Genomic DNA, 19,663 nt, shown 5'->3' with positions numbered 1-19,663 from the left:
GTATCCAACTGAGGTGGGCGTCCTCTGCACCATGTGGCCTCCTTGGATGGGGTACTGCAGGACATAAACACTACTCTCAGCAGGGGTTTTTCCCCTGCATCTACCCCTTTCTGTGGCCCAAGTACATCCCCACCATCAACATCTGCTGCAGCCACAGGAAGGGAGACCCTGACAGAGGATGATGTGCCAGCACGCACCCCTGTCTCAGCAGCTCCATATCCCCCCTCTTCCCATTGGGGGTAATGTCCATGAAAAAACCTAGGAGCTCAGGATGGCAAGACGACCACCACCAGCTGTAAGAGACCTCAACCCTAATGACGTCCTGTTTGTGCTACCCATTCACTTTGTTGACTATTCCTGACCACTTTTCCAAATCTGATGGGAGGAGTAAGTTGGACTCCATAAAAATGTGACTCTACTACAATGATTTCATCCACCATGACTAAACACTTCAAATTTTTGTTATCACCCTTTAACTGTTAAGTTGATTTCTTCTGCCTGTTCACTTTATTAAAAACACAAGTCATCAAACCATTGCCTCCTGTTGTAATTCTCACATATAACAATGTAAATGTACTACCATGTAAACTTTGAAATGTAAAAAATAGGGACTTCTGGAAGCATGGATTTTTATGTAAACAATGCTCAAATCAGGATCACTACTATGTCACAACAACACATCCATACGATTTTCTGGGCTGACAACACCTTTATTCCATTGTTCAAATCGTAGGCTGACATGATGTCAGATACATAGCAAATAAGACATGACGCAATTATACTGGGTCAGTGATCACATAATCACTTGCAGACTTTCGCAACATGGAAGGAGGGGATACATCTTACAATATCACACACAATAGGCTGCAACAAATTAGGTCTACATCAACTTCTGGAGACATTTTGCCTAACGCACAAAAGGAATTTTACATCAAAGAAACAAATAAACAGACACATGTCAGTACAACAGTATCCGCTCCAGTGGTGCTTGCAGCTGCTGGAATGTCACAAACAAATGTCATTGATGTACTAAAAGCACTTTGGCCTACAATAAAGAGACACAGCAATAGCTACATCTATTTCATAGACAATGAGGAATCAGCCAATGTGAAGGCTGTATAGCATGAATTGGGCACAACACAACATTGTGTTGGATCACATGATGGCACACATATTGCATTAGGACCACATCACCACAAAGAACAAGTCCAATGTGTGGCAGGTAACTTCCATCCTATTGCTGTGCAAGCTGTCTTGGTACATGTTATGCACACCCAAACTCTGTGACAGACATTCCTAGGAACAATCCATGACCACTTCGTACATCTGAACAACATCATATACCTGCTAATGTCACAACTCTTAAATGCCCAGATGAAGATGACATGGTGAAGGCACCTAAAAAAGACCAACACAGAGAGATTAGCTAAGAAAACATACATTTGACACACATCACATTGTCAGCTTTTATAGAACACAGTCCAAAGCAACATTTACAGTGGAACAAAGCAACAATAACAATACAAACACCTTTCCCAAGATCTTTCCAGAGCCATATATTACTAGTATGTAGCATTAACATCCTCCTCACAAGATCCTACAACATTTGGAAGAATTTTCAAAGTCATCACATCTCACACAATACTCAGGAGAAGAAGTTCTGTATGAGATTCTGATGCGAGTCAGCTCCTTCATCGCCACCACTATCATCATCTTCATTTGGCACTTCTGGTTACCCAACAGGTGGGTCTTCATGACCTGCATCCCCTGCTATGTAAGGGATGTTCCGTCGCAGGGCAATGTTTTGGAATATGCAGCAGGCCACAGTGACCTTACACACCTTCCCGGGTGAGTAGAGGAGGGCTACCCATTCTTGTCCAGACATCTGAATCTGGCTTTCAGGAGCCAAAAAGCCAGCTCCACTGGCATCTGTGTTCGCCCATGGACCTTATTGAAGCGGAGTTCTCCTGGTGTTGTAGGATTCCTCAGCAGTGCCAACAGCCATGACTAGTTGGGATACACTCAGTCTCCTAGGTGGAAGATAGACAGAAGGGCTACATTTAGTTACACACTTTCAGATCATACTACCTGGCATTTCCCACACAAAGTTAGGACAGATCACACCTACCTACAAGCCAGGCCCTCTCCGGTAGTAGTAGTGACATCAGCTGAGGTATGGTGCTGTCCGGCAGTACAAAGGGTCACGTACAGATCCTGTAAACCGGGCACAGGCGTTTGAGATGTACAAATCAGGTAAGCAGACAACTTGCAAAATGATAGAATTAAAGTGCTTCCCGTTCCAGGACACTTCGTCCCTGTCGTGTGATGGTACTAAGGCGATATGGGTGCCATCAATAGGTCCAATTGCATTTGGGATGTGACCAAAGCTATAGAAATCAACCTTCACAGTGGATCAATCCTGACATCTGGGGAGCTGTATGTAGCTGTCGGCGTGCCTCAAAAGTGCTGCTAGCACCTCATCAAGAATTCGGCTGAACATAGGTTGTGACATTCCACTTGAAATAGAAATAGTGAATTGGAAAAAATGCAAAACTGGTATGAGTTTTTACAAGTGGTAGTATTGATGTAGAATTATTAAGGTGAGGTAGGAGGTCAGGCTCCAACTGATGACATAGATCCAGGATTGTTTGCCGATTCAAACGGAAACTCTTGATGATATATCGCTCTTCAATGGTGTATAGGCCTGAAATGGGCGGTAGAGTGGAGGCTGGCATCTCCTCCCTCTCCCAGGTACCTATGTGAGGAGTAACACAAAAATGTATATTGGTCACAGTGTGCAGAGAAACATATGTGAAGAGTAAGGCTAACATCATGTGTCTGAACAGCAATGCTTCATGAAACAGTACACATTTGACATGATCATTGGCAGATTTTGAACATTCACCTGTCATCCCTGAGCTGGCCCTCACAGATCTGTAACAGAAAAGTGCACAATTATCATCAAATCAAATATGTCAAATTGCCACTAAAGTTAGGGTAGAATTACATGTGTTACCCCCAAATGCGGTGTACAGTGACTTCCCACATTTTACCTATGTGCACAGTAATCCACTACACAGATGAAGTTTCGTACTGGACATGACGTGGGAATGGATCATTACACAAATTATAAAATGTTTGCCCTCATTTGTGGTGGTGGTGACACACTTATCTGTCACAAATACAGCTTAAGCAAATGCTAAAATACTGTCATAAATACTCTCTATACAACAGCTGAAGTGGTGGAAGCCTGACCTCGCATATGGGATAAGTGCAACGTTCTGGCGCCAGCGGTCGTTTACTGCACGTTAGGTGGTTCACTCCACGGGGGTCACAGCCATAGGCTAACATTGGGGAATGTGACTGACACGCGGCCCAATGACTGTGTGCGTCTACGCTCATGACCGTGTGTACGATGTACATGAATACCGCGATTTGAAAACAAACTCACTTGCCTACTGACACTGCTGGAATAAACACCTCTTGGCGCATCCATGGCAGGCTAAGCAGGTGAGAGGTAGGCCTGGGCGGTAAACTCCGCTTGCAGATTTTGCAGTGCTTTTCCAAATCAGTGCTCCACGTAGTGTGCAGAGTTCTAAAAAACTCCATGTAGCCACGCAGAGATGAGTTTTTCCTCTCTCACGACGAGTGCAAGTGAGGAAAATCCAACACTACACCTCTTACAGGTGAGATTTTTCAATGTGGGCAGTCGTGGCAGGTCGCTACCACTCGCATTGAGAAACCTGCAGCTCGCTTTGAGGAAGCTGCCGCTCAAGTAAAACATATACTTGAGCGGAAGAAAGACGCTGCACCCTCTTGCATTGCATGTGGTGCCTTTAATGCTGATTTTACAATGTGGGACAAACACCCAGAGCTAAAAATCAGCACAAGCAGCGCAACTTACCTCATTCTGCAATTTGCGGAACTCCACGGAGCGCAGCAGAGTTTTTTTGTAACTTCACATAGCCGAACTCAACAAACTCTGCCCAGGCCTAGTGAGAGGGCCCCTGCATTCACACCAGATGAGCTGGAGACACTGGTTGGAGAGGTCCTTCCCCTGTACGGGCAGCTCTATGGCTCACCAGAGGTCAGTTTACTTCCAACATGATGTTTGAAGAAATTTGAAAGCTCATCCTTATCACGTCCAAAGGTTAAAATTCCACCTTTGAGTCCCAGAGGGAAATCACATAAACATTTCTTACGAAGTGTTTTCCCTACTTAGGTCAATCATGTGATGAATCATGGTGCTCTGTACTTTCTCGAAAAATAAACTCCATATTGATGTGGGAGTCACCCTACATCCTACCCCTATGCCATGCCCATGGAACTGCATGCAAAGGTGTAATGTTACTATTATGGGTTTCCCATGCATTTCCTGTTCAATCTACAAAGAAATGAATATGTTGGACTGCATGACTTGTGCATGTATAATGTAAGGTGCAGTAGTAGTTGCTCACAGATATGTGTATAGTACCCAATCCTCTCAGCACACATCAGTCATCCAACCCCTTGGCTGGGAGTGAAGGATAACTCACCAACACATTCCGAGAGCAACATAACGGGCATGTCCTGTATTGGATGGCCAAGAGATGTACACTTACCTATGTAAAACTTGGGAATATGATGGCAATGTGATATCACTATGGTAAGTCTGCGGAGAGCAAACCCTGGCACTAATTTCCACTCACTCTGGCCCAGGTTGTAGCGGAGGTCCGTGTGACATAGTATTGCATCACAGTGTCCTCTCCCTGTGTATCTGCTGATCCTAAAATAGTGCTCAGATTAGTATTTCTGAACAATTTCTTGGCCGACTACATCTTACATATGCTACCTTTACTATTGTACCTGACAAGACCCACAGATCTGAGTCTCCTTGCCATTTACCCACATTGACAATGTGTTTCACTGCCTTAGGACAGGCCCCTCACTACCTCAAGTCTGTTGTAACTGCACCATGAGTAGAGCTCACATTGTATAGGCATATTGTACTATTGACACATGTACTGTGCAGATAGTTGGTGAATACAGCAGTGAAGTCCATCACTGCATCACCAGGTGTGTCACATGAAGCAACCAGACAGTATGTACAATGGTATGTTGATGTTATCCCTGTGAAAGTGGCACAAATGGCCAAATGGATATCCTTTCTTAGAACAACAAAGCCCAAACACTCAATCAGACGTAGTAGTATTTTATATTGGGTTGACAACATGACCACTAATTTCCAATTTGTGAGCACACAGTGTGATACATGGCAGACCTTTTTATGGTGACCCATGTTTTGGGAAGCATTGCATTTAGTGGAAACAGCTATATTTTTAACAGAATGGATAGAGTCACACATCTGGGGTGTGAAAGTGTCTGTACAGTCATGCACATGTACTTTAGCTGTCATGTGCTCCCAATGATGTGGTGTGGTACATCATGACTACATTCACAGTACTTGTGCTATGGCCCTGGGCTGCGTGATGTAAGTAGGCTGGCATAGTCAGTAGAGGACCTGAACTGAGTTGGGTGTAAACATAAAGTTTTCCATAAATCCCTCACCCACCAGGGTTACCCCTTGGTGGCATGCTTCATCATAGCATGCCACCAAGGGGTAACCATGGTGGGTGAGGGTTTTTAGGAAAACTTTATGTTTTCCCCTGTGAAGGAGCAAAAACTTCCCTAAAAGTAAGGTTGGGTCCTCTTGTTTTTCTGTAATTACTGTCCTTGGAGGGTGGCCCCAGCCTCTATCCTCTAACTCCCCCCTTTTTGTATACCTGAGTTGGGTGTAGTCATCAGATGACTAGTGTATTGTGGTATCAAGTCAGTGTGTACGCTTATCATGGGAGTCTACACATGTGGGGTTTTGACAATTTATTCATGGTAATGCTAGGTATCTACAACTCCTTGATCAGCCAGAGAGATGACCCTAGTCTTGCATGTCCACTCAGTCTCTTCATCAATTACATCCATACAGGTCAACGCCCATCAGAAGGTTCCCCTGGCAGTGTTTTGTAGGTAAGGTTGGTGGCAAACATATTGGTTAACTGCCTCCACCAGCACCCATGAGGACTGGCCAATGGCCTGACATTTTGAAAAACAGATTTGTTAAAATCACAATAAAGCACATCATTTTGTTAGAAACACGAGTCCTGACACTTGTTGACTGTGGCCCAGCCCCTCAGGCTGTCAGAAAACCACGTGGTGCAGTGAGTACTATCATGTATGGGTACTGTCTATTCAGAAAGAACTTCTTCATAACATCTCTTTCTTCCATGATTTGAAGGTCTGGGAATGGCAGGTACACTGGAGCCTAGAATCTTTTTACTGGCTCAGACTATCTATATGTGAGTTCATTTGGACTAGGGTCACTGTGTCCACAGTAACATCTGTGAGGAGAAAGCCAAATTAATCATGTGAACAAATAGTACTGGGTATGTAAGCATTACACTTCCATTCACATATTTATTGACTAACATCAATATTAACCATCAAATACTCATTCTGGACTCCAAATGTGTGAATTTCAGCGATATACATATTGTACATACTCATGTTGTATCATATACACCAACCTGTCCTATATATGTTGATATGAACGCCTTATTTCCGTCATCACCTGAGTCAAATTCACCATGGTACCCATTGGGACATCAGCAGGTATGGGGTACAACCTCTTTTGTGAACTGGCAGTTATAGAACATTTGTCTACAACCTCTGTAGACATGTCCCAAACTACTTATAGTGATGGTGACGCTGTAGAAAAATTGAGGAATACTCTCATTTCAAATGCCAAAATGGCTGTTGTGTGACTGATTATCAGACATTCTGAATCGACTACCACCAGCGGAAGTACACCGCACAGTAGGGGATGTCATTCACGGCAGACACAGCCATTGGCTAACAGTGGTGCATATGATGGTCGTGTTCCAATGGGTGTATCCAAGTATGCAGAAGAATGCCTATGTGGTGTACATGTACGTTGTGGTGTGCAAAACTATTCACTTGCCTACTTACACTACTGCGATCTACACCTCCTAGACTTCAGCTGCTGTTTGCCATCCCTGGTAGCAATCATGGCACACGCTGCAGGGGTGTGGGCCCCTGTCTTCTCTCCAGAGGAGCTTGAGATGCTAGTCAATGAGGTCCTCCCCCTGTATGGCCAGCTCTATGACTCACCAGAGGAGCAGGTAACTTCGTAACATACATACTTCACTCTGTTGGACTGCATTGCTTCCTATCTCACAGGCTATGATGTGGCTTTGGTGTCCAGTGTGTCATATGATAGTAATGAAGTAAGATTTTGGTGTCCCTACATAGGACATTCATGAATCACTGTACTCTGTGTACTTCACATCATTGTGACGTTTGTTAAGCCTTAGATCATTCCTGCCTAGCATGCATATTTCAATGCATATGTTCAGTTGATGGCGCCATGCAAACCTTGTGTTACCTAACCATGGTAAAGGGCAGTGGCGGTGCGTCCATTGAGGGCGTTGGGGCGTTGCCACCCGCCCGCAGCTCCCTCGGCGTCTCTGAACTTAGTTTACTTAAGTTCAGAGACGCCGAGGGAGAACTGACAATGCATGTCAGTCAGCATGACGTCGGACCGTGGGCGGTCCGGCGTCATGTTGACTGACATGCATTGTCAGACCAGCCAGGGACAGGCAGCACTGCAGCACAAGTGCGCATGAGTGGGCAAGGTGAGCTAATTTTTAGCCCGTGCCCAGTCATGCGCACTTGTGTTTTCACTGACTTGCGCATGCCTATTAGGAGCCCCTCGGTCTCCTAATGGGCAGGCAGCGGGCGAAGAGTAAGCTGTGCCCTCAGCCAATCCTGCCGCTGCAGCAGTGCCAGGATTGGCTGAGGGGTTGCCAGTCCAGTGCGGACGTGCTGTTCCGGTTTGAAGAGGGCAGAGGCGCCAACGCGGACCAGGAGCAGAGGCGGTCAGGTAAGTTTTCTTCTGTTTTCTTCTTAATTTTATTCTCCCTCGGACCCCCACCCCCGCGCGACCCCCCCTCGCGACTGCCTCCTCGGTCTTTGAAGAATGTTTTTGCGTGCATTGGAAAATAAAATGCATACTGCGCGCGTGGATCTGTATTAAAAAACGTGGTCTTTTTAAACCATCCTGCTTTCATTTTTTAATGATATAAGCAATGGGCATTAGGTCTCACTAGGCGCTACAGATAGATAGTTCATGATATTCAACCGATTGTGAGATGTGCTCTGTTGTAAATCACTGCTTGAGTCCAGTTCTCCCGCTGCTGGCAGCTGCCTCCCCCCTCCTTTGTTCCCCCTCTTCCCTCTCTGTCTCGCTCCTCCTCATGTAGTAAAAAACGGTCGGAGACTTCTAGAAACGAAACAGGTATTACCTTCTCTTTCCTCCTTTCGTTTATTTGCTTCCTTGTGGATCCAAAAAAGAAAAACACTTGCTGGAAAAGTAGTCTTTTGCTGACATTTTTCAATTTCTAAGTGCAGCCTCAGGGTAGAGAAAAATAAAACATTCAAAATATGAAAAATAACTAACTAACTAAAGCAAGGTGGCCATATTGATTTATTCACACCTAAACACATTAGCGCCACATTACAGTGTTTGCCAGTGAAGCCCTACTTTTGTTGCCTCCTCGCTCTTTGAACAACCATGTTTTCCCTGGGTGGGAAAGCACACTATTCCTAGAGGTACTGAAATACCTGCTTGTTGGGTGCGTGCATTGGAAAACAAAATGCATACTGCGGCTCTGTATTCACAAACGTGGTCTTTTTAAACCATTCTGCTTTCGTTTTGTAATGATAAAAGCAATGGGCATTAGGTCAGCTCCGTTACTCTCACACGTTTCTTTCTGCACCCTTGTTCCCTTATGTCACTGTTTCCTTCTCTTTCTATTCCCCAGTTAACTGACTTTTCTCTCTTGCTCTGGGGGTGAAGGCCGATGATGAGAAATACGCCCCGGACCGGACGCCGGACCTTAAAAGAGTGGCAGTGCTAAGTGCCCACCACCTGCAATCACCGGTACATGTTAGGCACTATAGTAGAGTCTAGAGATAGTTCATCCGATTCTTGTGTGAGATGTGCTCTGTCGTAACTACTTGTCATTTGCTATGACGGGGGAATGGAGGTGCGGAGACAGAGAAAGATACGAGGGAAGAAGGGATACTGAGATGTAGGGAGGGATAGTAAGCAAGATGGATGTGACAGCAACAAGATAGGAAGAGATAGCAAGATAGAAAGAGGAAGCAAGATAGGGAGAGAGGAGAGCATGGGGGTTGCGAGACAATGGAAGGGGCAGCAAGAGACAGTCACCGGGCAGTGTCAGCAGCACCCAGCCAGTGACAGAGGAGGGGAGATGCTGAGATAGCGAAAGAGATAAGGTAGGAAGGGATACTTAGATGATGGGAAAGTGAGAGTGTCACTGGAAGAGAGTGATGCTGATAGAGCAGCTTGCAGCCACTTACAGGTGAAGGTGGTGAATTCTGGGAGAGAGATAGGTAAAGAGAAAAGTGAGAGTTCACAGAGGCACTTTCACAATTGCTTTATTAACCTTCCTGCTTTCTCAAATTTGCTTGAAAATGCACCATTTTTCATCTCTTTTTTCAAAATTTTCACTGGAAGAGAATCTCAACGAACCCCCCCCCCCTCCCCTTTATGGTGGTTCGGGCACACTCGCTATGCTAGCTCGCAACGGTGCAGTATATCAATCATTTTACGCCTCACCACTTTCAAATGTCACCAGCCGCCCCTGGTAAAGGGTGTTAAATATCTATAGGCTTACATTCTGAGCTGTGTATTTATACTTTAAGAAGCAGGTAAGGATGATGCAAGGCATGTGTACAATCAAAATACGTACGCAGGCCAGATCTGTACTTGTCAAACTTTGCTTATGGAGCTAGCTATACCGCAAAGGCCCCCTCTTAGCACAGGGCTAACTGGTTTTCCCTCTACAAATGGTTGCATAATCAAGAATCCTATGGTCCTTCTGTCTCCACTTATATATAAAGTCTTTCACCTCTTGGAAGGGTGTAAATCTAATTCTCCTCACTCAGGGACTTTCTGCTCATTTTTTTCCCTCTTTTTCCCCTTCGTTTCCCCCTTTTCCTTTCCCCTCCCACTCTGAGACTTGCATGTATTAGCATTTTGAAAGTAATAGACATAAATAGTTGTTCTAAAGAAAACATTAAGAACATCAATATTCCCTATTCTTACATACAATGTATTTGTATTTATATTTTCAGAACAAAGCCCCCTTTTTTCTCTCTCTCTTTTTTTTATTCTTATTTTTTGATGGTCCTGAGGAAGGTGATCTCAATTTCTTTTTCACCGAAACGTACGTAGACCAGCTACTTCACAACTGGACAACAAACTCTAAACGGATCAACCTAAGTTCAATGAAAAAAGAAACTTAACTTGCTGCTAATGCCATCACAGTAGAATGTGACAAACTACTCAAAAATTAATCTGTAGAAGGTTTATCCAGTTGTTTGTTTTTAGAATTCCTTCACTGTATATCTTTCTGTGTGTAGTATGGATGTTGGGATGCAAGAATAGTATGTAAGATGTGAATGCAGATATTTATGTTTGGTTGTTGAGGGGCAAACCTAATTTGTCTTAGTAGTGTGTTTTGATAACAATGTATTTGATGCTCACATTATTTATTTATTTATTTATTTATTTTTAAAACCTTTATTTCTTCAAGAGTCTGGACACAGCTATTCAGCCGACAACCCGGAGGTTCGGCAGCTTCGATAGAGAAGGACAAAGAAGCGTCCACATTGCATTAAAGGAGCAGTGAAAAGATTCCATTTTTAAATAAACACAAACACACAACAAACCCCAGCAATGCAAGAACACTGAATGCCCATGGTGATAGCCCCCCAGGGGAGGCCGGACCCCAATCATCTAACAGTCACAGTACTGTGATAAGAGGAAGAAGGGGGACAGCAGAGGCCCAAGAAGTCAATTAACCATCACATCTTATATACTGAGCTGGAAAGAATGTCAAGAAGAAAGCTGTTCCTCGGGGGGATCCAAATCAGGGGCAAGACATATTCCCCCCCTGTATTGATTCCACCGCCCCCAGATGGCGTGCCACTTCCGAGGGCGGCCTCTAGCGCAATATACTGTCTTTTCCCTGAGCATACTCCAGTCCATATTTTCTTTCCACGCGGTCAATGTGGGGGGTCCCACGGAGCCCCACAATCGCGCGATATCTCTCTTAGCGACCATGTTACCCAGAGTCACCCATTTGGTCTGTGCCTCATCGTGATCAGTGGGCCCCCAGACATTCAGGAGACAACACCGCGCTTCCGGCTGCATAGCAATGCCCGTCACCTCCCCCATCACTGCATGGACTCTCCTCCAGAATTCCGTGATGACACCACATTCCCAAATGATATGCAGGAAAGTACCCACCATACCACATCCCCTCCTACATAGGCCTTCCTCAGAGAATCCCATATGAACCATCCTTGGCCCCGTCACATACACTCGATGCAGTATTTTGAGCTGCACCAGCCTCAGGCGCGACGGGATCGCAACCTCCTTGGGAGAGGAAACAGCAGACTGCCAATCCTCGTCATCCAACTCGAGTCCATCCCTAGTCCACTGGTCCCGCAGCCCCAGAAGCATATCCGCCCGGACATTTATCAATTTCTTGTAGATGAGCGAGATCGTGCTCTCAGGCATATGGCCATCAAGGATCCGGTCCTCCAAAGGAGAGGACTCAGGCACCTTCTCACCCTCCACGAGGACTGACCGGAGGGCATGACGCACCTGAACATAGCGGAAAAACTCGGATGTCCCCAGCTCATACTCCTTCTGCAACTCTTCAAAGGACTTCACCCTCCCCTTAATCAGCACATCTCCGACCCTGGAGATGCCGATCAAGTCCCATTTATCAAAACCTTTTGTATGCCAAAGCCTACCCAATCTTTCAGATTCAAACAGCGGGGTAGCGAGGGTGAGCCTATCCTTCCAGCCCAGCGAGTCAGTTGCCATCTTCCACACACGCACCGCCACCCCAGTGGGCCCCGTGAGGGACGAGTCCAGGGACCGCGAGTACAACGCCCTGTGATAGTTACCACCACGCAGCAACCACCTATCCATGGCATAACCAGGGCTGAGGGCAGGGCCATAGAGACCATGATTAATCGCGCTCAGCTGGGTGGCCCAATAGTAGCGTCGGATGTCTGGAAGCGCAATACCTCCATCATACCATGGAAGCGTCAACTTAGCAATTGCTATTCGCGGCCGCCCGTCCCACAACAACGTTCGTTGGAGGCTTTCGATCTCCCGAAAGTAGTTGGCCGGTACCCAATCTAGAGTATTCTGCAATGCGTAGAGGAACCGGGGAAGAGACATCATTTTGAGCAAGGCAGCGCGCCCAACGAGGGAGAGCGGCAGCCTCCGCCAGCCCTCTACATCCCGCCGCAGGCGCGCTAGGGGGGGGGGAGCAGGTTCCTCTCATACCGCAAAGCGGAGTCCGTGGAGATAAAGATCCCCAGATACACGAAGCCCCGCTGAGCGATCTGGATCGAGCAAGTTCGCGGGATCGGTGGAACCTCGCCACTCAGAACATATAAATACGATTTACTCCAGTTGATGACGAGATCCGAATTCCTACCGAAGGATGTAAGAACGTCACAGACCACTATAAGTGATTTCTTGGGCGAGGCAAGATACAACAGGATGTCATCAGCATATAGCGAAATGCGGTCCTCGTGTTCGGGCGACCATCTAAGTCCCCGTATATCCGGGTGCCAGCGTATCCACGCTGCCAGCGGCTCAAGGGCGAGGGCGAACAACAATGGCGACAGGGGGCAACCTTGCCGAGTGCCCCTCCCAAGCTGAAACGGAGTCGACGCCCGGCCATTTACCACCACACTCGCAAGGGGTCCCTCATACAGCAACCTCACCCAGCTCACAAAACCATGGCCAAAGCCGAACTTGGCCAGCACAGCCCACAAATATGCCCATTCCACCGTATCAAAGGCCATTGTGGCATCGAGAGACGCCACAACAGCTGGTTCACGCAGCGTGCCCGCCCTGGCGATTACACCATGAAGGCGCCGAAGGTTTAACGCAGTGTTACGATGCGGAATAAAACCGGATTGATCCGGGTGGATCAGGTCTCCAAGTACCCTGATCAATCGGGCCGCAAGGATTTTAGCCAGAATCTTCGGCTCGGCGTTAAGGAGTGAGATAGGCCTATATGAGGCACACTTATCTCGGGGTTTACCATCTTTGTGTATAACAACAATTGTCGCCAGTCGCTGATCCAACGGGAGGGTCCCACTCCCCCGCGCCTCCACGAACATGGCGCGCAGGTGAGGGGCAACCCTATCCGGAAACAGCTTATACAGGTCAATTGGCAAGCCATTCGGGCCCGAGGCCTTGCCCGAGTTCAGCGCGCAGATAGCTCCCGCCACCTCATCGACCGTTATGTCTCCATCCAGATCATCCCTGTCTACGTCAGAAAGACAGGGCAAAGCGATATCACGCAAGAGGTCACGCGAGTCCTCGGGCGGCCTATCCGACACTGAGGCATAAACCATACGGAAATAGTCCGTGAAGCACTGTACAATCCTCTCAGGTTCCACAATCACCTCTCCCCCCTCTCCCGTCAACTCCGGCACTACTCTATTAACCCGTTCTTTTTTGTCCAGCCAAGCTAGGAGTTTCCCGGCCTTGTCACCAACATCATACAGGCGGCCCTGCTGTTCCCTACTGAGGGTCTTAGCGGCATTCGTCACCAGGTCCTTATACTCGGCTTGCTTCAAGCTCAGCTCATGCAGTGAGGCCTCTGTAACCTCCTCCTCTAGCACTCCCTCCAAAGCCACGATCTCCTCCTCAACCTGCATAACCTCGCCATCTCTCCGCCGCTTGGCCGCCACTACAAGGGAGAGGGCCTCCCCTCGCAGCACGGTCTTAAATGCTTCCCACAGCGACACTGCCGAGTCCACGGATCCCTGATTGTCCTTGAAAAAATTATCAACTGCCTTCACCAGTGCGCTGCGCATCTTGGGGTCTCGGAAGTACCAAGGGTTAATAGGAGCCACCCTTCCCCCTCCCTCACGGCCGACATCCAGCCTGACCCACACTGGCGAATGGTCCGATATACCACGCGCCATGTGCCTGGCCTCGGACACCATTGAGGCGTGCGCAGCCAGAGTGAGCAGGTAATCAATCCTAGAGAGGCTACCATGCGCTCTGGAGTGGAAGGTGTATTGGCTCTGTGTGGGGTGCCGGAGCCTCCAGCAGTCTGATGCTCACATTATTGATTACATATATTCACTTGTTTTCAGTATAATTGTAAAGCACAAAAAAGAAAATATATAAATGAAATATGAATATATCTTTGATACAAAAAATCTTTTTGCTTGTTACTAAATAAAAAAACTAAGAAAAAAAGCAACAATTGTGTGTAGACATTGTACTTATGGGGAATACTGATGTGTTGTTATTCTGATCTCTGAGAGTATTTACCAGTAAAAATAAGATAGGTCGGTTAAGAGGCATTAACCTTATATATTTGCTCTTTTTCCCCCCTCTTGGACCTCAAAGTAACTGGGGAATACCTTTTTTTCCATAATCGTAGTCTCCCACAGCCTCATAGGCCCACTCTGCAACTGCCATGTTCAGAGTTAGCTGGCGGTGTTGGTGGTTCAGCAGGAGTCTTTGCTAACCCAATCTGTTCACCTCGTAGTATGGTGGTCGGACCATTGATCTTGCAGCGGTCGGACCGTCTACGGATCGCCAAACTTGTAATAAGCCCCTAAATGCCCTTTCCACTCCCTGCCTCAGGTCAGTACATGACTGGGAAGTGCTTCAGGATATTTCACAGTAAGAAATCACTGCCTGCTACACCATGGCTAGGAACAAGAATGGGTGTGGCTCTGATCAGCAAGGCTGAGCCAATACGTATGAACAACAAGAGAAAGCGCCAATGCTGATAACTATTTAACACAATTCAATGGACCGTAGAAGAAAAATGCAACAACTACGTCTATACTAATTAATAGTATTTATTCAAAATGAATCTTTTAGTCATTCGAAGGATTTTTAAAGGAATGCTTTGACAAACGATTAAACACCTAAGTATTACAAAAACCCTTTTTGCAAAAAGACAACTAATACAAAAACAATGTAAAACAATATGTACTAGAACTGCCAATGTGGCAGATACACCAATTTATACATTCATTCAAGCGCCACTCCTCATTCAACAACACACACATACACACAACACAATGTGCCAATGGTTACAATTTACTGGAGTTTTAAACAACCAAAGGACTACCCAAACAAGGAAAAAATGCAATAATAAGACCGTTTAAATGTGCAACACAATCTATTAAATAAACAGTAATTTTCATGGAATAGACACAAGAGTTTTAACGCTGCACCAAAACGGACTGATTAAACCAATGTTTGGAATAAACCAAAAAGACGGTCTACGCGTTTCGAACCCCGTTTGATTAGGCTTGTGGGGTTCTCATCAGGACCATAAATCTAAACAAAAAAGAGAGAACGAGAAGAGAGAATTTGAGGCTGAACTTTAATCAAAAATACTGAGAGTACAACCAACATGGTTTCGCCGCCTCAAGCTGGCAAGACTTACCAGAGGGGCAGAGAATGTCTGAGCTATGTTCGAGACAAAGTAGAACTGAAAGAGAATGGACGGAAGTATGAATAAATCAGTGTCTGAAGGCGAAAAAGAACATTCCGACTAGTGAAAACTGTACATCAAAAAGAACTTACTTGGGGATAAGTCCCGGGCGGGCATGAATGGGCGACACAGTAAAGAGTGGTTCAAGTCATCTTGCATTCGATGAAGGAAGCGAAACAAGTTGTGCTACCAACGACAACAGAGAGAAGAGAGGGAACTTTAATTCGAGCAGAAACAGAAGAGAAAAGGTTTGAACCTAAATGTCACTGCAGCGAGATAACGCGTGTGGAAAGTAACGTACCTTGTGAGAAACTTGATGCTGCGTTCATACGGCACTGACGGTCTCTCATCTGACGGAGGGAGATGATTTGCCTGGGTCGTCTAATCTGGGAGAAATGGATAAAGTGACATCAATCTAAGTTGCTATCGCGCATGGAAACCTTTCCAGTGCACAGAGAAACGCCAAATACCTGATTAGTAATGGAGAATACGTTTCTTCGTTCTAAGCCTGAAGCGAGTGCTTGGGAGCCAGTGCTTCCGTGTTGAGACTAAATGGAATCCTGGGAGGACCACAGGATTCTGGGAGATGTAGTGATGTGAATCCAACCGAAACAGGAAGTAGAGATATACGATTTGTTGCAAAATATTTACTGGACCACAAAGTGGTAGTGAAAAACATCAAAACTCAATAAATGCTTAGAAGCGGGAGGGGTCTCTATACTGACTGGTAATAATTAGAAAAAATGCACCCCAAAGGGCTTTATAATCTGTAAATTTCCGATAGTCCAGATATCGCAGTGTCGAATTTTACGATCAACATCGCTTCCCGTTGTGAGAGCTTCAATTCAATGTCGCCTCCTCTTGGGTCACGTCGCTGCAGCGACATTTAGGTTCAAACCTTTTCTCTTCTGTTTCTGCTCGAATTAAAGTTCCCTCTCTCCTCTCTGTTGTCGTTGGTAGCGCAACTTGTTTCGTTTCGCCTCCCCAAGTAAATTCTTTTTGACGTACAGTTTTCACTAGTCGGAATGTTCTTTTTCGCCTTCAGACACTGATTTATTCATACTTCCGTCCATTCTCTTTCAGTTCTACTTTGTCTCGAACATAGCTCAGACATTCTCTGCCCCTCTGGTAAGTCTTGCCAGCTTGAGGCGGCGAAACCATGTTGGTTGTACTCTCAGTATTTTTGATTAAAGTTCAGCCTCAAATTCTCTCTTCTCGTTCTCTCTTTTTTGTTTAGATTTATGGTCCTGATGAGAACCCCACAAGCCTAATCAAACGGGGTTCGAAACGCGTAGACCGTCTTTTTGGTTTATTCCAAACATTGGTTTAATCAGTCCGTTTTGGTGCAGCATCAAAACTCTTGTGTCTATTCCATGAAAATTACTGTTTATTTAATAGATTGTGTTGCACATTTAAACGGTCTTATTATTGCATTTTTTCCTTGTTTGGGTAGTCCTTTGGTTGTTTAAAACTCCAGTAAATTGTAACCATTGGCACATTGTGTTGTGTGTATGTGTGTGTTGTTGAATAAGGAGTGGCGCTTGAATGAATGTATAAATTGGTGTATCTGCCACATTGGCAGTTCTAGTACATATTGTTTTACATTGTTTTTGTATTAGTTGTCTTTTTGCAATAAGGGTTTTTGTAATACTAAGGTGTTTAATCGTTTGTCAAAGCATTCCTTTAAAAATCCTTCGAATGACTAAAAGATTCATTTTGAATAAATACTATTAATTAGTACAGACGTAGTTGTTGCATTTTTCTTCTACGGTCCATTGAATTGTGTTAAATAGTTATCAGCATTGGCGCTTTCTCTTGTTGTTCATGCTACACCATGGCAGCGTAAGTCCAAGCCAATTTAAATAATGTACCTGTCTCAAGAAGGTCTGCCTCAGGCAACAGAAAAACAAGGAGACTATCAGGATGGGAGAGCAGAAACAGAAAAGGAACTAATTATTATGTTTATTTTTTTAAAGAATGGGAATAAAAGATTGTGAAAGGGTCTGTCTTGGGGGCAGCTGCCTCCTAATATAAGGACTTGGATGAGGAGCATGAGGGGTAAGGCTTAGAACCAGCTGAAAACCATCATCTTACTGCTTCTTTCCTTCACATTTAATCAGAGTTGTATTCATTTCAAAATTGGATATTGTAATTTAACTTACCTGGGCTCTCCTAGAAAGCTCCTCAAAGAAAGTTTTCTGAGTGCTTAATTTGTGAAATAATATTTATTGGTACACCAACTTTAAAGCTGCGGCCTGTGCTGCCGAATGCTGGAGTTGACAAATACCAATATTGTCTAGTCTTGATTTCACCTCTTGCCTCTTTCATCCACCACAATACAATCCGTGCAACCTTTAGCTCACTATTGCAGGTCCTTTTTCATCCCTCCTGTCTCCTCGCTCCTTTCTGATCACTGTTTTTCTCTTTCCCTTTCTTTCCTGCTTTTTTGCTTTTCTCTTTTTCTGGGTCAAAGTCTAATAATTGAAAATAGGTTCTGGTCCACAAAAAAAGAGCGTGAAGGCCCCACCTGCAACCAGTGGCTCAAATTACGCATGCCTGCTTCTAATCTCACAAATTCCACTGGAAACTAGAACTGGAACCAGTGGTGGCTCCTCCGATAAAGCGGAGGAGCGCTGCCCCACTGGAAAAATAAAATGATAATAGCACCATGTTATTATCCTTTTATTTTTCAGTATTGCCTCTGTTGTGTTTCTTTTGGTTGTGGAGCGGGGCTGGGCTGCTCACAAAGCAGGGGGAGGAGTGGTAGGCACTTTCTAAGTGTGCATAGCGGTTTGGCTGTCTGTCTTGGGCCGGACAAACCGACATGCACACTTAGCATGCTCTCCACCCGGATGTATTGCACAGCCAGGTGGAGAACATGCACAGGCTCCCACTACCTATCGGAGCGCCGAACCAGACTGCTCAGACCAATCCAGACGCACTGTCATACTGACGACAGCAGCGTCCTGATTGACTTAGGGGAGTCTAGGAGCCTACGGGTTTCCTGCATCAACCGAAGAGGACCGAGGAGAGGTGGCGACCGGCAGGTAAGGGAAATTTTCTTTTTTTTCCTTTTTGTTTAACACCACACGATGCCCTCCCCGCCTCGCCACTACTGCCCTGGAGCAGCCGCTACTGCCTGGAACACAAAGTATTTTTGCTGGAACACAAAGAATATTTGCTCTCGCTATTAAACCAAGTTAGGCTTCCATCTGCAGATTGCCACTGTAAAAATCAGGCAGCAATTTCAAAGATAAATGGCATGCATTGTTTTGCTTCTGCATTAAAGCAGTGCTTTGGTCCACTCCACCGACCCTAAGGGCTCATCATACTGCCTGCTTCAAAAACAACTACAGTCATCATTTGCTTTTATGTTGCCATTAGCGCTGGAAGTTGCCACGCTGTAAATAATAACACACATTATTTACAGTTTAGTAAAGACTATTCCAGGGAGAGACAATTGCAGGCAGCAGGGCATTGCAGACACCAGGCACACAGTCTGCCTCCCTCTCAAACACAAGCACAAACGTGCACACACAAACACACCCACACTCATGCACCTACACACACACACATGCACACAGATATACTGGCACGCAAGCACACCCCACTCCAAAAGAAAGCGGGACCTTTTTTTCTGTTCAAAGATTTTTTTATTTTCATTTAACAAGGACATGAAGACACACACTGACTGTAAAAAGAAATGTGATGAGATATTTCAAACATTTTTCGCTTGATAATTAACTTGTAAAATTGAAATTGCAAGAGTAATTAACATATCTTGGTTTATGACTGCGATCATGTAATAACAGTAAATAACCGTAGATAAACGAGTGTAATCTACTAAGAGAAACAAGGTATGAAGTAGATCCCAGAACTTAAGTGTGCTTTGTAGATTCGAATTTCTTGCTTCTGAAAATACGGGTGCTGGGTGAGCCAACTGAGATAGGGCACCAGTAAACAAAAATGAAAATACAGAGAAGAAAAAAACTGAAAATACGAAGGACGAGTGAAGC

At 45.4% G+C, this 19,663-nt stretch overlaps 1 long non-coding RNA gene across 2 annotated transcripts; it reads right to left on the bottom strand.

The window, feature by feature from the left end:
• Positions 1-761: 761 nt before the first annotated feature.
• On the bottom strand, positions 762-16,200 carry LOC146857176 (uncharacterized). Of its 2 annotated transcripts, XR_014979546.1 has the most exons (8): positions 16,118-16,200; positions 15,949-16,033; positions 15,740-15,833; positions 15,600-15,644; positions 2,906-2,934; positions 2,129-2,755; positions 1,841-2,030; positions 762-1,398 (listed from the first exon to the last, which is right to left on the bottom strand). It is a non-coding gene; the product is annotated as an uncharacterized LOC146857176 (long non-coding RNA). The 2 variants fall into 2 exon arrangements; XR_014979545.1 differs by lacking the exons at positions 762-1,398; positions 1,841-2,030; positions 2,129-2,755; positions 2,906-2,934 and adding an exon at positions 14,988-15,490.
• Positions 16,201-19,663: the final 3,463 nt, after the last annotated feature.

The sequence above is a fragment of the Triturus cristatus genome, chromosome 3_2 (assembly GCF_964204655.1).
Source record: "Triturus cristatus chromosome 3_2, aTriCri1.1, whole genome shotgun sequence".
NCBI lineage: Eukaryota > Metazoa > Chordata > Amphibia > Caudata > Salamandridae > Triturus > Triturus cristatus.
Note: the sequence above shows the minus strand (reverse complement) of the source record. Positions and strands in the feature narration are given on the sequence as shown.